Source organism: Colias croceus, chromosome 18, assembly GCF_905220415.1.
Source record: "Colias croceus chromosome 18, ilColCroc2.1".
Taxonomy (NCBI): domain Eukaryota; kingdom Metazoa; phylum Arthropoda; class Insecta; order Lepidoptera; family Pieridae; genus Colias; species Colias croceus.
The window spans coordinates 3,910,761-3,933,413 of record NC_059554.1 but is presented as its reverse complement, the minus strand read 5'-3'; the positions used below and the strand labels follow the sequence as shown (position 1 = coordinate 3,933,413).

Sequence of the window (22,653 nt, the reverse complement as noted above, 5' to 3'; positions counted from 1 at the left end):
AACTTAGTGGGGTTAAGTTGACGCAATGCGGTGTGAAGATGATTTTTTCACGTGGAATAAAGATATTATAGAAAGCGCGCCTCTTTCGAGAAGTTATTTATATCGACTATAAATTTTTTATTACTTGATATGGAACACGATCCTTTTTTAATAAGCAAGACACTGAAATGCTCCTTATAATTATCAATATTAATGAATTCGTTTCTTTACATGATTATATAGATGTAAAACAACTCAACACAACAAATAAAATGTCACAATCGTGATGTTTTTTTTAACTAAAATCTATACATATAATAAATCTGTAGAAGGGTCAATTCTGTACATTGAAAATATTGGAAAAATAACTAGCAGGGGGTGTTACTGGATCGATACCAAACCCAAAAATGTGATTAAAAAAATTTTTGTCTGTCTGTCTGTCTGTCTGTATGTGAAGACATCACGTGAAAACTAACGGTTCGATTTCGATGAAACTTGGTATAATTATACCTTATTATCCTGGGCGTAAAATAGGATACTTTTTATCCTGGAAAAATAATCTTAATTTTTCAGTTTTATCCATAGACGTTGTTCTGTAGAACCGCGAACACACGTTGCGTATTATTATAGGCCTAGCCGTATTTGGGTACAATAGACATTTTATAAGATGTCATTGTCAGAGTTACTCAAAATGGAAAAATAAACCATCCACGCGAAGACCGATATCCGCGCGGACGGAGTCGCGGGCGGAAGCTAGTTAAAAATATGTTTAAAATGTTAAGAATAATTAGCACAGCATACCACAAGTAAAATCTGCTTGTAATTGAAAGTGAATAACAGTCTGAACTATTTTTAAGAGCGACAGAATGTCATAGTGACTGAAAACAGAAAGCTCGTGAGTCGTGTTAGTAGTTTCAAAACTTTTATACTCATTTACATAGCTTTGGTATGTGCTATTTGCCTTTCTTTTGTCCATATCAACCTTAGTTATTTAAATATCAAGAAGTTTTTGTTTTAAATATAAAATATTGGCCAAGGCCATCTAAAGACGTACTGCATTGTTTTCATAATAGCGTGTTATACTTACAAAAAAATACTATTCAGTAAAAGTGAAGTCCCGTGTCCCCGTAGTGGGGTAAGGGGCAGATGCATTATGCATACATCTGTTTCACTGATCGATCTTCTGCGTCCTGCCAAGCCGAGACATTTTTTTTCTTCGTGTCCACCGGGCATCGAACCCAGGACCCCTCGGTTCTCCGCTCACGCATCAACCACTGGCCCAAAGGCGATATTATGGTAATGTGTGCATAATTTAATAGTTATAACTTTCAAATATATTACCTGAATCGGATAATGTTATAGATATAGAGCATAATGTATCAAATATTTTGATCAATACGTAGTTTTGTTTTTACTGTGTACATGTATATTGTTCGGAGTAGGTACTTATTGTTATCTAACAATTACGATAGTTATATAATATATATACGTTACAGTCAAACCCCTTAACCAGTCAATAACCTAATTGACCGGTAAAATTAGTCAATAAGGTTATTGACTGAGGGCGTCGGCGTTAAAACAACAACGAGTTTTACTTGCCCATTACAGAAAGGTTTAAGTGTTAAAATCTATTCAGTACGTTGGTCAAAATCTATATTGACTGAATGTCTGCTCTTTAAATTAGTCAATAAGGTTATTGACTGGTTTAGGGTTTTGACTGTCACATATTGTATACAGGGTGTCCCACTGTTGGTATACTAAGCTCAAAGGAGGTTATAGTTTTGCATACGCTGAGTACGTAAAAAATATCTACATATAAATTCCAGACGCTTTTTTTTTCAAATAGATGAATTCTTAAAACTCTATGTGTACACCCATAACAAGCAATCCGCCCAACTTTGCCACCAGCACGTGAGCTATCGTTTAAGATTATGTTTTCATAGACAAAATGCTCACATTAGAAATGCGGTATATGCCGGTTGCGCGAAGCTAGAGAAGTAAACATGGATTTTTAGGAAAAAATTAGCGTAAAGTTTTTGACGTACTTTTGTTGTATTTTTTACGTGATCAGTGTATGCAAAACTAAAAGTTCTTCGCGCTTAGTATACCAATAGTGGGACACCTGTATAGAATAAGTAAAAATTTTAACATACGTTTTCATTTACAATATGTTTTGATATAAATTGAAACCAATTATCATGATTTATTACTTTCAATACCAATAACCAATGTAGGGATTTTATTACTATAAACAATTTAAGGGGCCTGTCGCACGCACATCTATCTATACCTATTTTCTTTTAAACAAACATGAGGATAGGACAAATTATTATACCATTTAATTGCTACTTATTTTAATTTTTGCTACTAATTTTAACGAGAACATTAGGCATACCTACAACTCAATTTTTAAAAGGGTCCCCGTAGGTATATTACAGCTAGGTTTATACCAATTATAACACGGTAACCATGATAGTAACTGGTTGTCAAAACACAATTATTAATAGTTTTCAGTAGATATCTGATTGATTCATTAGGACCACGCGTTGTTTTGCCAAGTTGTACATTTTATTGTGACAGCTATGGATGACAAAATCGAATTGTATTGATCGTAATCGTAAATTGTTATACCTACTAATAAACTACGCTAAAAACAAAACAATTGACTTGGCCTTTGACTTTTGCACAATGTATGATATGATCTTAAACAACACATCCAACCCTGTAGAGTAAATCAAGGCAATGTTTATAAAAATCCGATCTTGTGTTTAAAAAAACATATTAGTAAGTTATATATTAATATGATAAAAGTTATTTAATGAATATTTGTTTACCACAGTTACTTAATTTCAAAATACAAAAGTTTTGCCGAAACCCGGGATTGAACCGGGGACCTTTAGATCTTCAGTCTAACGCTCTCCCAACTGAGCTATTTCGGCGATATCTACAATTTTGAAATTCCAAATCAATACGTATATTTGTTGTACAAATGATAAGAAATAACAACATTGTGGTGGGGCAGACACAAAATCGAACCGCCGGCGAAGTCAAACACCTTCAGCTTTTACTTCACAGATGGTTAAAAAGTGAAATGTTATCTTATCGATAAATTTCCTATCGAACAGAAACAATAAAAAACAAATAGGTATTAGAGTCAGTGAAACTATATAATATTACCCTTACATTACCTTTGTACAAATTCGTATAAAATGTCCACCAAAGTTCTAATAATAATTACGTTTTATTTGAAAGAACTAGGAAGTTTAAATTCTCAAATTAATAAATTTTGAGTACCTAATAAGTGCTAGCTTTGAGTTTTTTAGTATTTCCCCGCAAAGTCAAGAGTCACTAGCACCGTAGCACGGCCATAATTTATATCAGCCAAGTTCGACATAGTTTGACATGTGGCTGATTTATGGCTGAAATCCCGTTGCGTAGACGGTATGCTAATTTTTCACCAAGCCCTATTTTTCTATCCGTTGGGTTAGTTACAAACTTTTAATAAACATACATTTGAAACTGAAGGAAAAAAGTTTAATGAATTTTAAATATATATTATATAGAACTAGCTTTAATTCGCGGTTAAGCTCGCATGGTAAGTACCTGGATAAAATAGCCTTCATGCTAATCCACAGTAATTTATAAGAACAAAATTTATTATTTCATCTAGATGGGATATAACTAATGTTTTCATTCAATCGTTCATACACCCCAGATCTATCCGTCCATGTATTATTATAATATTATGTATTCATAAAAATCAATTCAACACTAATGATGCCTTACATATGCAGACCCAATGTAAAGAAAATGAGGGTGATGCAAAAAATGTAAGTAAATATAAAGTGTTTTTTTCCGGGCAAAAAGTATCATTATCATGTTGCTAAAACACTTAATTTTAATTTTATTTTATAAATGTACATAATAATATGTGGGTTGGTAATACTTCGTGTGGTTAATTAAGTAAAGATCAGCCTCGAGGGAAAAGTACGGTTTCCGCGGCTCGGATATTAGACGATGAATTTTGATAAAACATCCCATAATAAATATAATTTTAACTAAATATGTTTAGAATATTTATTGCGTTCTGTGTAATTTTATACAGAAACTATAAAGTCCACAACAAAAAGTTTACGGACGTTACAAATATTACTCTACATTTTCCATTTATTTCCTAATATTTTCTCGAAATTCATCGACAAATTGCGGAGGCACAAAAAATGTAGTTGTTCCTATGCATGCATAATTCAAAATTTCAAGTATCTCAAGAACTGATGATCGTGATATTGGAAAAATTTGTTAATAATATTTTGCTGCACTTTACCAAAATTCATAGTTAAAAAGCGGGCATGAGCCATGAAGCCCGTATCCGTGCCAATCTAGATATCGATAAATTCTTTAACATATTTCAAAAATAAAATAAAGAGAACAGGAATTTCGCGTTACGGCGAGAAATTACAGGCGCTTTCCAATCAACGTCAAATAAATCAGTAATCTTTTCATAAAAATTACGTCCGAGCAAATTCTCTAAATACAAATTATGAAGGAAAGAGCTCGGGGTGGGTACGAAAATATAACAATGGACTCGAGAGAATTTAAGGGGAGATCCTGCCCCAGTTTCCTCGTGCGCCTTCACCGTCGCCTAATGACTCTATGGTTGAGAAAAGTTGGAAATATTAAAATGAGCGAGCACTTGTTTCGTACGTAAAACAGTTATTCCTCAAGCTTCGCGCCTCCATCCTGCCTTTTACAATTCCCTCTAAAGAAGTGCCCTTTGACTTGGATATGTTTTTTGTATTATTGCAACTCATTCTATCTGTGTTAGGCTTTTGTTGTGCTAGAATCATTAAAGTGCTTTTTTAAAACATATAGTGTAACGATGATGATTGTTGATTAAATTTTTCTATCATTAGGATCCTTATTTATATTACATCGGTTTATTGTTAAACGTTGTTAAAAATGTCATTACATTAATTTCAAAATAGAATGCAATAGGTATCTATTGAAATATGTTTTGCGGTGTTTTCATTTCATCACTTATTCCACGAGTGAATTTGTCTTCTGCGCTCATTCAAAACATCCAGACATATATCGATAGATACATACATTTACCTACACTGTGCTAAGTGTGTATAATGAGGTTATAATGCGCGATAGCAATTCGTGAAATACTATTGTTGTTTTTAGGCGGCATTTGTAGCAATGCGGACGTAATTAATACGTTAGGTACGTGTGTGCAATTTGGCACACGACCGAAAGACATTGAAATGAACTTAACATCTAAAATGCATTCAAGGAAAGCTAATGGTCCGATAGTCCTGCTTTTGTATTGCCTTATTGTTGTAGAATGAGCATAGATATTCATTTAAGTAAAAAATAATTGTGAAACGAAACAAAACTAGATTGTTTATCTAAGGAGTGATTAAACAAACATTTTAACTACATAGTAACATAAAAGAAAAAAAACTTAATCAAGTATCAAAAGTAAATAACCAATTATTACAAGCAAATTAGCTTTCTTGTTAATTTATGAACTTTTGATGAATTTATTGACTACAATCATAAAGGAGAGTAAGAACTCCTAGTGAAGAGCTCGCCTCCAAATATTTAATGACTTAGAAAATTTGATCCTGCGTAACTTTATCGGAAACTCGAATAGCCATTACCTACTTGATCTTGAGAATTTGCTTTTAACATCGGAAAATTATCTAGTACTTGCTGAACTTACTTCATGTAAGTTATGTTTGGGAACATACTTAATAAATTGGTTCGTAGTTAAATATTCGTATTAAACATTTATCTTTGGTGATGTGTATGTTAAAGAAAATGTATCAGGGTTCTAGTTAATAATAACAGTCTAACAAAACTCTAGTGAAAAATTGTATGGTATAAATTTATATAGTTTAAGGCCTTAACGAAAAATATAGAATTTCGTAACGTGTAACGCACACTGTTTAAAAACGATATTAGATATTCTTTTTAAAATTTTCATAAATTCACCAAACAGTATCCAATAGCATGTTACCTGTAACAGCCAGTGCCACCGATTGATATAAAACAAGTTCAATTTGAAAAAAGCGTAGCGTTTGCATTCAAAAGTGTCAGGATAAATTAATGAATAGCTAGATTTATTGTTTGTATTAATTCGTATTGCGCATAGAGTCGCAGCAGTCACGGTGAATCAGAGCTGGTTGAGATGATTTATGTTGTTTCTCGAAGATGCCTGTGCCATCCGCAGAAATGATAAACGTTTGCAGCCTCGATCGTTCTACTTATTGTTTGGGATAAATAATGTATGCTAAGAAATTATTTTGAGACTTTGTGGCGTTCTGTCGTCATTCTATGTTTAAAATTTGTTAATTTTAACTACACTTTGTTGCTTGATAATATATTGTATGCGTGATCTAATCTAATACAGCATCTAATCCACATCTAATCTATAAAATATGTTTCTCGTGACATAAAAAGAAGTAAACCTTATTAAATATAAGGAAAACATATTATCCATATTTAAATAATGTGAATGAAGCAGTTTTTATCTAGCTCTAATCTCCTCTTCCTTTATTCGCGGTAGAAAATGTACAAAGTAAACATAACGTATTGCTACATGCATTAAAATATTATGTATTTTATAACCAAAGCTTACCTCGCTGAAATAAAAGGTACGACTGTAATTCTTTTGTTAAAAAAACGATTGTTGTATCCATTAGCAGTAAAATCGGTGAACTGAAAGCGTGGTATCGACGCGAATGATTTATTTAAAACCAGGATAATACAGGGCATTAGCCAAACCGCATCACGTACACACTGGATTTAGTAAAAAGAGATACGCCATTATTGTGAGGAAAGATTTATTAGTTAGTGCAGGCAGATGGCGCTATACACGACTTTTTGCGTGCTCCACCGATGTTTGGAGACGTCCCAGCTGCACTCTCTAGCTATACTCTGAGTGGCTTTTTGTGCCGTAAGAAAACCTGGATACGTTTATGTACATGCGAGATTTGAACTCAATTTTATCTTATTATTTAGCAACTTGTATTTTTATTGCAATGCGTAAGAATTTCTTCCAGTAAAGATTTGAGTAAAATACGAGTTATCGACTAGTTGCTAAATGTCGGAAGCGCTTTGAGAGAAGAATATTTTTCGACACAGAAAACATTTTACGAATGATCTTACCGTGTAAACGAATTGAGCTTTCATGTTTTCTTGTTATTGATGAACATGTAAGAAACACACTGTGAAACGTTATATTGTATTTTTAACCACAGATAAAATCTGTCATTTACTGTTTCGTTAAAAAATGTAACGTTATAATAAGGATCTCTGATTTCACTCTGGTCACGTGCCGCGGTTTATATAAGCCACGCAAACTAAGAATATAAAATTTAATTCAACGATGACATTTTCCGCGATGGTCGTGATTTAAAATTTATAAAAATGTCCTACGTGCGATAGGTAGCATCGTAGATAGATATTATAATATGAAATAGTTTCGATGTACCTAATCCTCTCCATTAACCTTTCTTTGTAATGCTAACCAATAATAAGCTGTTGGATACTTATTTTATGCACAATTTAACATTATACACACGCATAACAGTACACAGAAGTATGTTACGGATATTAGATTTTACGGTCAGAACGGATTATATCACACAAGAAATAGCTTTTAGTATGTACAACAAACGCTGAAATAAGAGAGATTACTGTTAGTACAAGCTTAAGTGGATAATTTCTGAACCATTTGGTATATTCGGTTAAAAAGTGGGTAACTATAAAAGTGGGAAATTATGTTACGTATGTAGCGAATTGTAAGACCACTATGAGTCGAAAGGTGCGGGGTAGGCAGTCAGCATCTCCACCAAATTGGATCCAAACTCACTCGTGCATAACGCGCCGTTCTACTTCCTTTCAGCGTATATTCGCTACCTTTTATTATATTCTTGTATGAAACATATTCGATCGTTGATATCGTTTGAAATCTATTTGCGTCGGCAATTAGAACTAATCAGTGCTTATTGAAGTGAGTTGTTTAGTCTACTTTTAAAATTGATAGGGTTTTATTCAATGGAATCAGCGTGTTTGATTGTAAATTGTTCAATGTATAATTGGCAGTTCCTTTCATTTTTACAACATCAACAAAACGTTTCATTGCAAACGCGATCATAGAGAGTCAATACAATGATACTGTGGAGATATTTTAAGACCTTTAACAGATCGCAATATAGCAGAAGTGGGTTTTATTGCTTCTGCGGTATTGATATTTCAAATCAAACAAAGGTGGAATGGTTCGCATCACGTGAAAAGAGAAAATATTTAGTAACGTAACGTCATTTTTATATCCTAAAATACCGCATTGTTTACGCGTTCAGCCTATTGCTGTCACGGTGGAAGAAGTTGGAGGCAAGCCATTATTAGCAGGTTTATTGTTATAAACCATATTAATGGTTTTCTTATGTTTGTACCCATGGTTGCTCCAGTTTTATAGTTTGTACTTGCCCTAATTTGTCAATTTCCATTTTCTGACTCAGTTATTGGAACAAAATGGATGTAACTAAATGGAACTTGAATTATTCTAAAATTTATTTGTTTGGTTTGAATGTTGTCCTAGGATATAGAAAAGTCATAGAAATAAATAATATTAAGATCCTGGGTATAAAATCGACTTTTTACAATAAAAGCCGGATAACAAGCATCATGCTGAAAAAAAGTGCCATGCTAATATGATAATTATAGGTCTACCAGAATCTGATGGCATATTTATATTTAAGGAATAAAAGATTTTCATGTGGCAACTTATTTGACAACTATCAAATTGGTTGTCAAATTATTTGTCTTTTTTGCAGTTGATGAATAATTTTTAGGATTTTGCCTAAAAATTCTTCGAAAATGTCGAAAAAGCCGCTGCGATCACAAGCAAGAGGTGTTGTTTATAATGTGTATAGAAAAACATTCGATGAAGAAGGGTCAAACACATCACAATTTTCAATTTTGAAGATTTTATTGGTAAATTGGACTTACCCGTTTTGATACTTAAATTAAAAAAGATTATAATATTTAGGTAACTATAATTTTATGAAATTATGTTGATTAGAATATAATTTTATGAAAACTTATTAAAGGAGTTTCCAATACGGCTACCTATTCGTCAAGTCCAAGCTGTCCAAGTCAATTTTATAATGTGTGTATAAGTTAATACTTACGAAAATAAACATAGTTTTATTTTATTTTTATTTTATTTTATAAAAAATTATAAGCAGTTTTGATCTACATTAACATTATATCGATATTTTCACATGGCATACTGGTAATGAATATAGAAATATAGGTATGTGTAAATAATAATATGTATTACCTGTATAAAAGTAATATGTATAATTGTATATTATACATGTAAGTACTTTTCCGAAAAAGTATGTCGGAAAAGTATGTCGATACCGCATTGGATTGTTTGGGCATCAAAAGCATTGCTCAGGCATAGCACTATAAACCGTCTGTAATAGACGTATAGGCCAACGACGACGACATGTAAGTATGTACCTTTAAAATATTAAGTGGATATCTCATTATTAAGTACAGTATTGTCCACTTATGTAATGTGACTAATGATATTGAGGACAAAATAAAAAATAAGCAGTATCAAGATCGTTCAGTCCATTTTCCCCAGGGTTGCACACTCAAAATTTTGATTTCCCTAATTGCCATCAGATTCTGGTTTACCTATAGTATACTAAGTATGTATAGGTATATCTATTATCTATGCTATAATCTCACTCTGTAACTATCACTTATTATATCCATTCACTTATCCTTAGAACTTTTGCTTTATAACAGGACTAGAGGATTTAAGTAATTTACTCTTGAAAAGAATTTTCTCAAAGTGTCAAGAGCTTTTATGTTTAATATACTAATTAATTAAAACTTTACATTAGTTTGAACAAATCTAAAGTTTTATTGCGTGGTTACATTTTATGGTGTAGTCAATGTCGATAACATCTTCAAAACATCACAACGTACTTGAAAATAAAGGGACTCTAGAAAAGTAAGTCGTTTATTGTTGTGGCAAGATGTGCAACGTCGTAGATCAGTCGAATCTAGTCCACCCTTCGTGAAATTATTGCACGCTCGCCGAAAATAGGTCAATTGCCTCCCCATTGTGCGAATGAGAGGTGTATATTCGAGGTGTAGAGTCAAAAAAGGAGGCAAGATTCATTTAGGTGACGTCACGTTCCCGGCTTTTGTTTTGGTACCAATACTAAAATGAAAAATGTTAATGCTTTGATTTTTACTGCCTTTTGTAATTTGATTTTTACCGTCGCGATAAAAGGAGTGCTGGCACCAACTGTTTACCACATCTATCATAGCTATGCATAGCTATGTATATAGCAACGGAAAAGTACACAGAATTATGAAGCCAATAATAATTAAGTACCTTGTTGATTAACATCAATCAATACAGTTGTTAAGCGACCGGCAATACGGTTTCCGTAGTGGTCGCTCGACTGGTGATCTTTTGGTGTACCTCACCCACAGATGGGCGGAGGCGGTTGAGAGTAAAGGGGAGGCATTGGCTGTAAGTTTGGATGTAGCGAAAGCCTTCGATCGGGTCTGGCACAAGGCACTTCTAGCGAAATTACCATCTTTCGGACTTCCTGCGAGGTTATGCGATTGGGTTGCCAGCTTCCTGGAAGAGAGGAGCATTAAGGTCGTTATCGACGGTTCCTGCTCTAAGCCTCTTTATGTGAATGCTGGTGTCCCACAAGGCTGCGTGCTATCTCCTACACTGTTTCTTCTGCATATCAATGATTTGTTACAAATCAGTAACATCCATTGCTATGCAGACGACAGTACGGGGGATGCTCTTTATCCCGGCCATGCGAACACCTCAAAGGAAAGCCTCAATGAGAGCCGAAACAAACTTGTGTCTGAAGTCGAGTCTTCCCTTCAAGAAGTCTCGGATTGGGGCGAACTTAATCTTGTTGAGTTCAATCCCCAAAAGACACAGGTTTGCGCGTTCACCGCTAAAAAGACCCCATTTGTCGTAGAACCTCGGTTTAAGAGTACTCCCCTTAGTATATCGCCGAAAATCGGAATCCTCGGAGTTGAAATCTCGAGTGACGTTCAATTCCGCAGTCATTTGGAAGCGAAGGCTAAATTAGCCTCGAAAAAGCTTGGTGTGCTCAGCAGATCGAGACAGTACTTCAAGCCGGCCCACCGACTTCAGCTGTACAAGGCTCAGGTGCGACCGCATATGGAGTACTGTTCTCATCTCTGGGCCGGAGCCCCACAGTATCAACTCCTTCCTCTTGACCGCATCCAACGTCGAGCAGCTCGAATTGTCGATGACCGTAGTCTTTCCGATAGGCTCGATCCTCTGTCAGTGCGAAGAGACGTTGCGTCTCTCTGTATACTGTACAGAATCTACTATGGGGAGTGCTCTGAGGAATTGTTCCACCTACTACCAGCCGCACAGTTCCACCACCGGACCACACGCCGTAAAAACCAGTTCCATCCGCACCATCTGGATGGTTGGCGCTCCACCACTGTCCGCTTCACCCGCAACTTCCTTCCGCGTACGGTGAAACTGTGGAACGATTTGCCACCTGCGGTGTTCCCGAACAACTACGACATTGGGGCCTTCAAGAAAAGAGCTTATTTGTCCATAAAAGGCCGGCAAAGCACCTGCAACACTTCTAGTGTTGCAAGTGTTTATGGGCGGTGGTGACCACTTACCATCAGGTGGCCCACCTGCCCCTTTGCTTGCTCTGACATAAAAAAAAAAAAAAAAAAAAATACAATATGGCGTTAGTCATTTTTAATATCAAATAATTTGTATCGATGATGTTTTCTAAATAGTTCATTATTTTGCTAACACAAGTAGGTATACAAAATATCTAATGGTAACGTGTTACGTGAATCAGACCGCTCATAGGCGTGCATAGTGTCTGTGTGTGTAATGCTATTCTAAAATAGGATTTTCGGTTTGATTTATACCTTATTCTAGAAGATCTTCCAAAAATTGCTCGGATTTCACAAGAATTTTCCAAAAATGCCGTTGTTAAGTGTTGTGTAAATGATATAATCAAAACAATATAAGTAAATATATCCCTATTCCTCGAATTATCGGGGTTAAGAAACAACATGGTAATAACACATTTCAAGTGTTTTTCGCGACGGTAATGAGAATCTCAAAAGTAAATATTGTCTTTCATATATCTTAATGACATTCCAATCGGCATTGCCAGAGCATATACAATTATCCACACTAATTAGGTGCTAGGAAGTTGTTGAATTTTCTGGAGGTCTTTTGCTGCTTTGAGAGCCAACCGAGTGTGTGATTAGAAGTGACGAAGGCTTACTGGTGCCATTAACCTACATTTGCTATTTGTCGGTTCGGAATAATTTAGGACTACGTATTTCGGTACAAACAAAATAGTTGTTTGTCTCGGTTGGAGCGGCTACTAAATGATCTGATTTATCAAATCTGTTCCATTAGCTTTCAGGAATGCATGTTCGATTCAGAGGTAACTAATAAATAATGCAATCATATTTCTATAGGTCTATTTTAGTTGTGCAAAAACAATTAAAATAAAGTCAAAATCAAAAGACAGTTTTTTGTTATTCACTTTTGTTTTTTCGTTTGGTGAAAGTTGTGAGCGGTTCTTCCTTTTGCTCATTTATAATGCGTTAAAGTGTGCGTGAAAATAACAATGAAAGTTATTAAATTTTTAAAATAGATTAAGCAACCTTTTCAGTAGAGCTTGGAGAGAAGTATTCACTTTTAATTCCTCACTTGAAAGGATTTAATCAAGACTTTGACTGGCTTCTAGACATTTCTTTGTTCCTATCAAGGAAAATTAATTCTAAAATATAAAATGTAATTTAAGCTGAAGGAGCTATATAAATGAAATTGTCTTATAATTTTATGTAATTTTTTATAACAAAGAAAATATAGATTTCATAATATATACAGTATACACCCATTAATCTAAATATTAAGCGTTAGGTCAATTCCCAGAGGCATGGCAAATTGATTATTATTACCAAATATTATACTTACCCATATAAATGTCCTTCTAATCGGAATATCAACTAGTGTGATTAAATAGTAATATCCTAAGGTAATATCTATGTAATATGGAAATTCCTTGTCAATCTTCTCCAATCATCTTTTGAAATTTATGGTTCGTTTAATACAATTAAATTTTGACTAAAGAAAGCAATCGTTTCTGATTTAAGTACGAAAGTACGAACTGTAGTTGTTTATTGTGGAAGTAAGTTCTCGTGTGATTTCCGGAACAAGGGAGCCAAGTGGGTGTGAACGCGAAACGTGTTTACCAACACTATTATTATGCATAACGTCTCTAATCAATTGCTGTAACTAAGACCATAAGTAGAGCCCCACGCTGTGCTTAACTAAATTGATAATTACAAACCAACGTAAGTATACCAAATTTAATAACATCCTCATATATCAGAGTTAATACGACAGATGCGTCTCAAACTCGATAATTAATCATGTAAGTAGTTCACAACTCGACGCCTGAATCTGTCGTCTACAAACTAGCCATATATCCAGAGTTGTGTCCCCGAGAACGACTTTGCACAGATCCCACGGCACTAAGGAAATGGAACTTTCTGCTTTGATAAAGTTTTAATATATTCTTCGGAAAGTTTGAAACTTGTCTCTCAGGTTATGACGGATCCGTGTGTGCCCTTCGGCTCGTCTTTTCTTTTTTCTCAACAGTTTTATTGTTACTGCGAGATTTAATTGCAGTTTAACGGAGAGTTTGGCCCCTTTATTGAAATTTATCGAATAGCATAATGTAATACATTACTCAAATATGAGGCATCAACGCACGGTAAAGTACGTTTATTCGCAGGCAGAGTCACTTTAACACATACCTACTCTTATTTCTTACATAATACATACACATACCTAAGTAGATATGTATAATGTATTCTACTGCATAACCTCGTTTCAGTCCGAGAAAGTGCATTTGGGAACCCATTTGTGGAAATAATCAGCCATTATTCCTAAATGTCCAATGCAATAGAGCGTGAATGCAGTTCATTTGAAAATCGATAATTATTAAGTTTCCATCGAAACTTCATAATAGCTTATATATTAATTGAGTTGCTCAGTGTTCATCTTTCACAAATCTTAATAAGCTTATTGAATAAACCAAATAGGTTCCCTTCCATTTATTGTATAAATAATACCTACACAGAACATTATAAAAACATACGTTCACATACTTTTCTTTCATGTCTTGGTCATGAAATTACAAACTTGGTTGTTGAACGTTTAAGTCCCGAGAGTTAATAGAAATATTGTTTGACTTATTGGAATGAGATGGTTAATAATAGATGTTTTCCCGTTTTACTTTCCCCTTTGTTACATTATTCGCCATCATGTAATTTCGGTTTACCTCTTATGTTATATGTTCTTTAGACTGTAGGATATCTATATTCTTTTACGTATTCTCTGAACAATGTTTTGATAACGCGAATCTGAACAATGTCTTTAACAAACGAGGCCAATCCCTTCGGCAATCCATTTCGGTCACTCCTATGCTAAAAGCTCGTTCCGTTTCATTCGACCTGCAAGCCCACAGTTGTCCCAATGATATTTATGTTCGATTATAATTAAACATGTCCTCTTTCTTTAATGTCAGGCTGTCTTAAATTTAAGACTAGGCTTAATAATAGATTGATTATTGTTTCTTAATAATAATTTTACAAAACGTAAAATCAATGCAATGTAAATGCAGTTCCACTCGCTGATCTAGCGCGCCTATTATGTTCCTCATTAACACAACGTTACAAACATTGGGTTATTCAATATCCATCCTATTAATAACTCAGGCTCCGGAACCTGACCTGGGACCGATCGGGCCGCTTGGGGCTCAAAGGGTTAATAATAACTATAAGGAGTACAATGTGTAATCTTTAGTGGTCAATTTTTTCCGTGTTTGGTATAATTAAAATCATTACTTACATTTATTCAAATAAAATTTGCAATATTTAAATATTTAACCAATGTTAAAAATGACAAAAAATAAGCTAAAAAACCTTTTAAAATTGAAAAGAAAAGAGGTTACATGTTTATTATCATAAACAGGCGTAAACAATTTTATTTTGTGTCGATAACCTTGATCCACTAAACGCAAGATGGCGCCAGGGATGTTTGAACCTCCCCTAAAACGGCTAGTAGGTAGCTGATAGATACTTCACCACGAACGGACGGGAACAAACAACCAGGCTTGGCGAAAACAACATAATTTATCAAGAGGGTAGAAATACTGGCAGCGGTTTGGTAGAAAACTCAGGCAATAAAAGTCACAACCTCGCGCTCGCGATGGGTTTTGATATTCCAATATGGATTTCAGGCGTCCAATTCACTTACAGAGTTATGACCACGAAACTCGACGAAGCATAAGTTTCTATTTGCATAATCAATCATATTCCGCTGAATGAATACCGTGAAAGCGAACCTACCCTAAGAACGACGTTTACTTTTTCATATATTTTCTATTTGTACTTACTGCGTGTAAACTTAACACAAGCTTGGGGAACGTACCTATATTCGATTTATTCTTTGCCTTCTACATTTTTCTTTCTTCCTATTTTATAAACATTTGTATTACAAATTATTCACTGTTTAAGTAAGATGTGATAGACGAATAACATTGCATTTGCATTTACTAATCATATTTTTAATAGATAACCTAATTCGATACTATTCATCATATTCATCACAAATATTTTAATCGCTTTGAACTAAATGGAAATTTATTAAATAAATTAGTGATTCATTTAAATACAAATAATAAAGCAAAATAAGATGATGCTGCTTCATTGCTAAATGAACTACTGAAAGATTTGTGTGACAGTGACTGATTTCATTTGGCTCTCAATTAATTTAGTGGTCTAGTTAGTATAAAAAAATCATTTATTTGAATTAACAGACAACAACTTATTTTAATCGTTGTTTTTATATCAGAAGAGGAAGGCAAATCGTATAACAAACTTATTTTTGTAAATACGAAAGGTACCTATATAAATAATTATGGTAATTGAATTATACTTCGTTTTCAAGCGTCCAATGCGTAAATTATATTTTGCACGTAAAAAATCGTATTTGTTTTTAAATATTTTTAGTAGAGGTATTTACTTCTAAAATCCAATAGCAGAATCTTACATAATTATAATTTATAAGCTCTACGAACTTAACCATCAATTACTATCCTGTATGTATTGTTTTTTAATAAAACTGTGTCTTATTATAAGCTTCATTTCGTATTATTAAGGATAAAAGGATTATAAATTAAATAAACAGTTACAAAAAGGACATTCGACGATACACACCACAGCACCTACAAAGAAAAAAAGTTTTTTCCATTCAGAGAACGATGTTTTAAACGGCACTTCGCACAATTTCAAAGGGTTCTATTATCATAATTCTAACAAGGGGAAAGAACAAAAAGCCCGCAATGCTTTTTCATAATAAAAACAATGCCTTGGTACAACTCGTGTGTGAATAGTCTGTTTCATTCGCTAACCCTTTCTCGCCTCGCTTAGTTTTTCGCTTTCAGTTTTTTATTCAGAATGTTTGCGAAAAAAGCAAAAAGCTTGCAACAGGTTAAAAATAAATGAGTTGCCATAGTGCCATAATTAGGACACATTTTTAATGTTGTGTTATAAGGAATAAACGTAGAAATTTAAGCATAGCAAGCAAGCAATGTTATGTGATTTTTGGCACTTTTTGGGTATAAAACAAAGACAATTCCATAAGTCTGTATTTGTGTACGACAATTTATAAGTCCCTCAGAAAGTACCTACACAGTGCACAAAGAAATTTGACACTTTAGTTCGGAGAAAATTAATGGATACAATTTGGAACCAAGCAATGTTAAAATAGGGAAATTTTGTCGAAGCGGTCAGGCAATTACAGGTGGCTTAAAGAGATATGATCCTATACCAAAGAAAAGACGCGGATTTATCTCGTTTGCTTTGAAATATTTATTCAGAACATTTCAAATTGCAAACATCAATTCGTAGGCTTAGAGATAGTAATTCCATTTACAAATGAAGGAATTACCAAATAAATATCAATACTTCATTTATACGACATTTTGAATGTGTACCTTTTAATTCAAGTATGAGAGAAAATAGATTTTATATTGAAGTTCTTAAAATCTATGATTCTAAAAAACATGAATGTACAAATGATAACTTACACGTGTGTTAAATTATGCCTCTTAACTTAAACCGTTTCATTTTAAATAGCGAAAATAATTTCATAAATCTCGGAAACAGTTTTCCGGAAACTAGGGCTTGAAACACTTAAAGCTCTCTGAAAAAATAATTTGCAACACCTGGCGATATTGAGCTCCCTCTTACCTCGCGATATTGAAACTTAAAACTTCAGGGTTATATATTTTTATTTTATAATCTATACCTTGGAAGGAGAGACTTTATCACCAAATAACGCGTAAAACAAGAACAACGATAAAGCAACGATCACTGTGGAGTTATTACTTCAAAACGACATAAATTTTCTGAGCACACTCTTTTAAATGGCACCGTAAACGTTATGTTTAGTGCTCACTTCTTATACAAGGAGGAACAAATAGAGCAAAATTAATTCTTAGGTTAATTTTACTATAAACAAATTAATTTGCACAAATAAGTACAATGGCTAAAAAGCATCATAATGTTTGTAAATAGAGATTTTGTGTTTGAATTGATTTATGAACATATCCATAAATGTTCCTATCCACAGATAATTAACGTGTTCAATGTTTTGGAACTGAGAAATTACGTAAAGACAAACTATTTTTATTATGGTCGTATGAGATATGCACGTATGTTATTCCAAGAGAACAAATAACCTTGTGAATATGCTTGGATATAAATTTAAGCACGTAGGCCACATTCCACCAAATCAGCCTCTAAATTAACCTCATTTCCATACATTATTTTTAATTTCACACAGAAACAATGCGTTTGCTGTACATTGTTAGTTCTGGCGTATATCCAAATTAATTTGTAAGCTAATTCCGCGATGGTCACAACAAACTCTTATTGCGAAACCTTCATTGGGTTGATTAACCGATACAGGGTATTAAGAGTTGTTCGTAGCACTGCGTGCGTCCTGGCTCCGTGCCAGCCTAGCCAAGTGACAGAACAATAGCCGCCTACTGGTTCCCAACGAAATATATGACGGCGATTGTCATTCCTTGCGAATTCGTACACAATTAAAATTCTGACGGTAAATTGGTTGGAAAAGCGTATCAAATTGTTTGACCATATTCTGATTATGATGTAGATAAGTCTATATGCAATTTAGACGACATTATGTAGAGTTTATTTTTGAGATTTATTGTTTTCTAATATTTTCACAGACGGACGAATAACTTTACTAAGATTAAATTTCATATTATATCTTAGATACATCGACTAAAATATTATGTTAAAAACGTTTGCACTATAATTGTACAAATGATACATAATTCATTAATATCCTGAATTGCTAATACATGGGAAGTTTCAGGCTGTACACGACGTTTAGAGTAAAGAACTCAGATCTTGTTGATCCTAGCACATGTCTCGCAAGTTTTAGGATAAGCTGAGACTTTGAAACTTTAAAACTTACTTAGGAAAGTTTTAATGGGTATTGGGGTTACAGACATCTATTGTATACGATTTAATATAACCTTTGGAGCTATGACACAGTGACCTATAAATAAGAAGTAATTGATTGTGTAAATAATGATATTTAATGAATTAAATTACATAAAATTTATTTATCAAATGAAATCCATTTCAATCCAAACTGTGATAAAGTTTAAAAGGCAAAATGAAATAATTATTCTTCTTCATGTTTGAACGAAGCGATTATCAGGCAATTAAAAAGGCATAAGTTTGTATAATCATTTGAAGCATGTTTCTCAAACAAAGACGCTCCTTCCAACACGGATATTATTTTTGCGCCCTGAAGCATGGTATTAAGGAGCAAAAATAATTGCACCTCCACAATAGGCTTATACCCGAGAACTCTGTTATCACTACGAGCACTTAGGTCGCTTGATGCCCGCACAAGGTTGGAATAGGAATCAGAAAGGGTTCGCACCCACTGCCAACCATGCACGTCACGATCGAGACCCAACCTCGAATGAACGCTCATCTGAATTTCTCTAACAGTTTGGTTTTATGTACAACGCGTTAATGATCGGCGTACATCTGTTCGATTGGATCGGATATGAATTGGAAATATGGATATTGATTGTAAGCTTTTGGAGGAATTATCAAAAGCGAGCATTAGAGGAATAATTGTGAATGTTTAGTTATTCCATTATGAAATGAAATGAATATAAAGTAGGTTTATTTAATAGAAAGAAATCAAAGTAGGTACGAAATCTCTTCAGAATCTGCAAATTTTTAAACAGGGCACAAAGTATATTTTAAATTAGTTTCATGAACACAGCAAATAAAATAAGTTCATAGAAATCAATATCTAATTATGTTCATTTTTGTTAGCAACTATTTATTATACCTATTTACTGTAGACATAGTGTACGGGAAACTAATTATACACTTTGCTGAAATAGCTATTATCACACAATTTCTATAAAACTTCCCATATGAATTTATAACATATCTCTTCATGACCTTAATACACCGAATATTATATACACATAATCCACACAGGCACACAGTATCGCGTATAACTCAAAGCAAAGTTTCAGCGAATTTAATAATTTATACACGATTTGCTTGAATCGTTTGACTTCGTTTGAGATTGAAGCGATTTTAGTTCCGGAAGTGAAGAATGGTCTTTCGTGAAATATATCTTTATGTAAAATTTCAGAGGTATTTTATTAAAGGGCTATTTGAGAAGATTAAAGCAGACGGTTGATGGGTTGTCATAAATAGACCGTCTTGTGGAAAATTCCATTTAGACTCAGTATCTTGTTACTAAATAAACATCTTGAAACGATACCCTACAAACTCGTTGAAATTATTGCGAATTTCATCAGTTTAATGTATAATTTTGGAATGATAATGTAATCATCCTTTTTGTGGACAGTTTTCAACCGAATGTTTACGGTGATTAGCTTTTTTGAAGGTATAAATGTAGGTTCCTATATGTAATTTTTAATTTATATTTTTTGTCTGTTAAGTACATGAGTTTAATAATTAATGCAATTCAAATAATGTTTCTTTTAAGTTGAATTTATCGTCGTAAGCGTTTCTGTAATGTGGATCACAAATTTATAAAAAAAGCCTTTGGGATTCAGTTATTTCAGTCCATTTGGATATTAAAATGTAATAAAGCCTATACAAGTAATAACTTACTTTTTGCTCGCTTTTACGGATTAACTTCATATTGATTTTGTAAATGTCAATGCACACGGGACACGTAAGTCTGACGGGGCTTTATAAACAGAAAATATTTTATTTATAAAGAATAAAGCTCTTCTCATCACTTATTAACTTATGTTTGATAAAATAAAATGTAGGTACAAAAATATTAAATAAAATTTGGTACGACTAGGTTTTTGTTCTTACACGATCTTACTACATTACATTCATTGAATATTAATTAACACAAACACCAGTATGAAACACTACGGAAAATATTTATATTGTAATACTGTGACAGTACTATATACCTACAAAAATGGTGGTCCACAGTCGGAATTTATTTTTATTTTCCGACAATTGCCGGGGTAAATTTGATCATTTGATTTTGTACGGCATTTGTGTCATACTATTTCAATACTGCTTTTAATCCATTATTCCGCAACGCCGTACAAAAATCATGGAGACAAGGGGAAAAAATCTCTACCTGTACTTTCAAATTCTCATCTGCACTCAGTTGGACACAAGGTTGGATCGCATACAAGTGACGGCATAGTGCTGAATCTTATTATTTTATGCTCTTATATCATTCTAGATAGGTCACCTGGTCGTTCAAATGACCCATAACTTTTTCAACATGGGCCTGTAGTCTATACTATCATGTTCTTTGCACAAATGACGTCGGAATAAAGTTGGATGAAGAAATAAAATAGTTTGGAAAATCCAAAAGTGCACGCCTCATAATCTCATCCTTTACAATAAAATTGATTATTTATAAAGAGTAAACTATAAATATAAAAAAGAAATAAAATAAAACAGTTGGAAAAGTAAAGAAAGCGGTACTGTAATAATTGAGCTATTTTTCTTGTGGCCCCACCTAGATGTGTAACCTTGGCTTATAGTATAAAGAATCGAGTTTATAATGGTGAATTTTGAGTACACTATAAATATAAAAAAAAATAAAGAATATATATAGATATACTAAAATTATGGAGAACAGTCGATATTTTTTTTTGTTTATTTAATAACAATTAAACCACATCGAATCAGACCCTGAAAAATGAAAGGGTTCTATTCCTGAGCATACTCAAGCGTAAGAGAAAAAAAAAAGACTCGATTAGTAAAGTTTTTCGGTCGCTATCGTGTTAACAAGAAAATCCTCCGCACATACAGACACACGGACGTCCAAGACAGAACTTTTTTAAACTGTTTTTTAACTAGTTTAAATAACAAAAATGACATCAAAAATATCATGAATGTTAAAAATAGTGTTTTTTCTTAATATGTGTGTGTATGTATTATCTTACAAGTGCAATGTATGATACATAAAGACATTTTAAGTTTGAAAAATCAGATGTTTTGCGCGAAGTGACAGTAGTACCTACCCACCTCAACGCTTTGCTTATGAGGCGTGCAATATGACATTTTTGTTAATTGATGTGTCGCGAAACTTTATATATTTTCGAAAAAAATATTCTAGTCACTTGATTACATACTATTTAATTTAAAATTTCATGCAGCAATGTCCATTATAGCATCCATAAATTATAAATTATCACGGATTTAATGTTCAAGACTTAGTGTTTCTAATTTACCTACTAATAAATTTACTATTAGATAAAGTTCCACGAAATGTTCGTGGGACGTAATATCAGAAACTACAACTAATCCCATTCAGAAAATTTCTTCACTAATTGATACATTATTTTTCAAGATTTATTTTTCTAAGATATGTCTAATTTATGATAAGACTTCGTCTATTTTTCATCGTTGTATAGTTCATTACGTCGCCTATATTTACGGGCCGTGTATACGCAGTCGAAAGTGACACATAGTGCTATTTCAGTCCGTGCGTTTCGTATGCGATCGCATAATATTTTATTTTCAGTGCGTACTCATGTTTATTTGTAGATAAGTCGAGCGAGCCGGATATTTAGAACAATCTGTGACATGATTCTATTTGTTCTATCTGTGCAAATGACGTACCGTTTCACTCGAAATTTCCTCGAAAATTATGTTTAAACATTAGGCGACTCCGTTGTTTTATCGCGCTCTTAATAGCCGTCACAATGTATGCTTTGTAACACTGTATCATCCATAAAACTTTATGTGCACGCATTAACCAATGAACTGCAACCTCTCATTTCGCCCTTAATAAAGGGCGAAATAAATAACATCCCGTCAGTCTTAACAAAACCATGAATTCATAAAACATTGTTTCTTAAAGGTAATTGAACATTGAAAGTTTAAAAAGATTCCGCTCATTAAAAAAAGATCAGATTTTCTTCGCCGATAAACACGGCG

The 22,653-nt window shown here is 33.5% G+C and overlaps 1 protein-coding gene and 1 non-coding gene across 6 annotated transcripts in view; one reads left to right on the top strand and one right to left on the bottom strand.

Moving 5' to 3' along the window:
• LOC123699578 overlaps positions 1-22,653 on the top strand; it is a 159,789-nt gene that overhangs the window by 7,304 nt on the left and 129,832 nt on the right. The gene's annotated exons all lie outside the window — the stretch shown is intronic.
• On the bottom strand, positions 2,846-2,918 carry Trnaf-gaa. Its single transcript has one exon. It is a non-coding gene; the product is annotated as a tRNA-Phe (tRNA).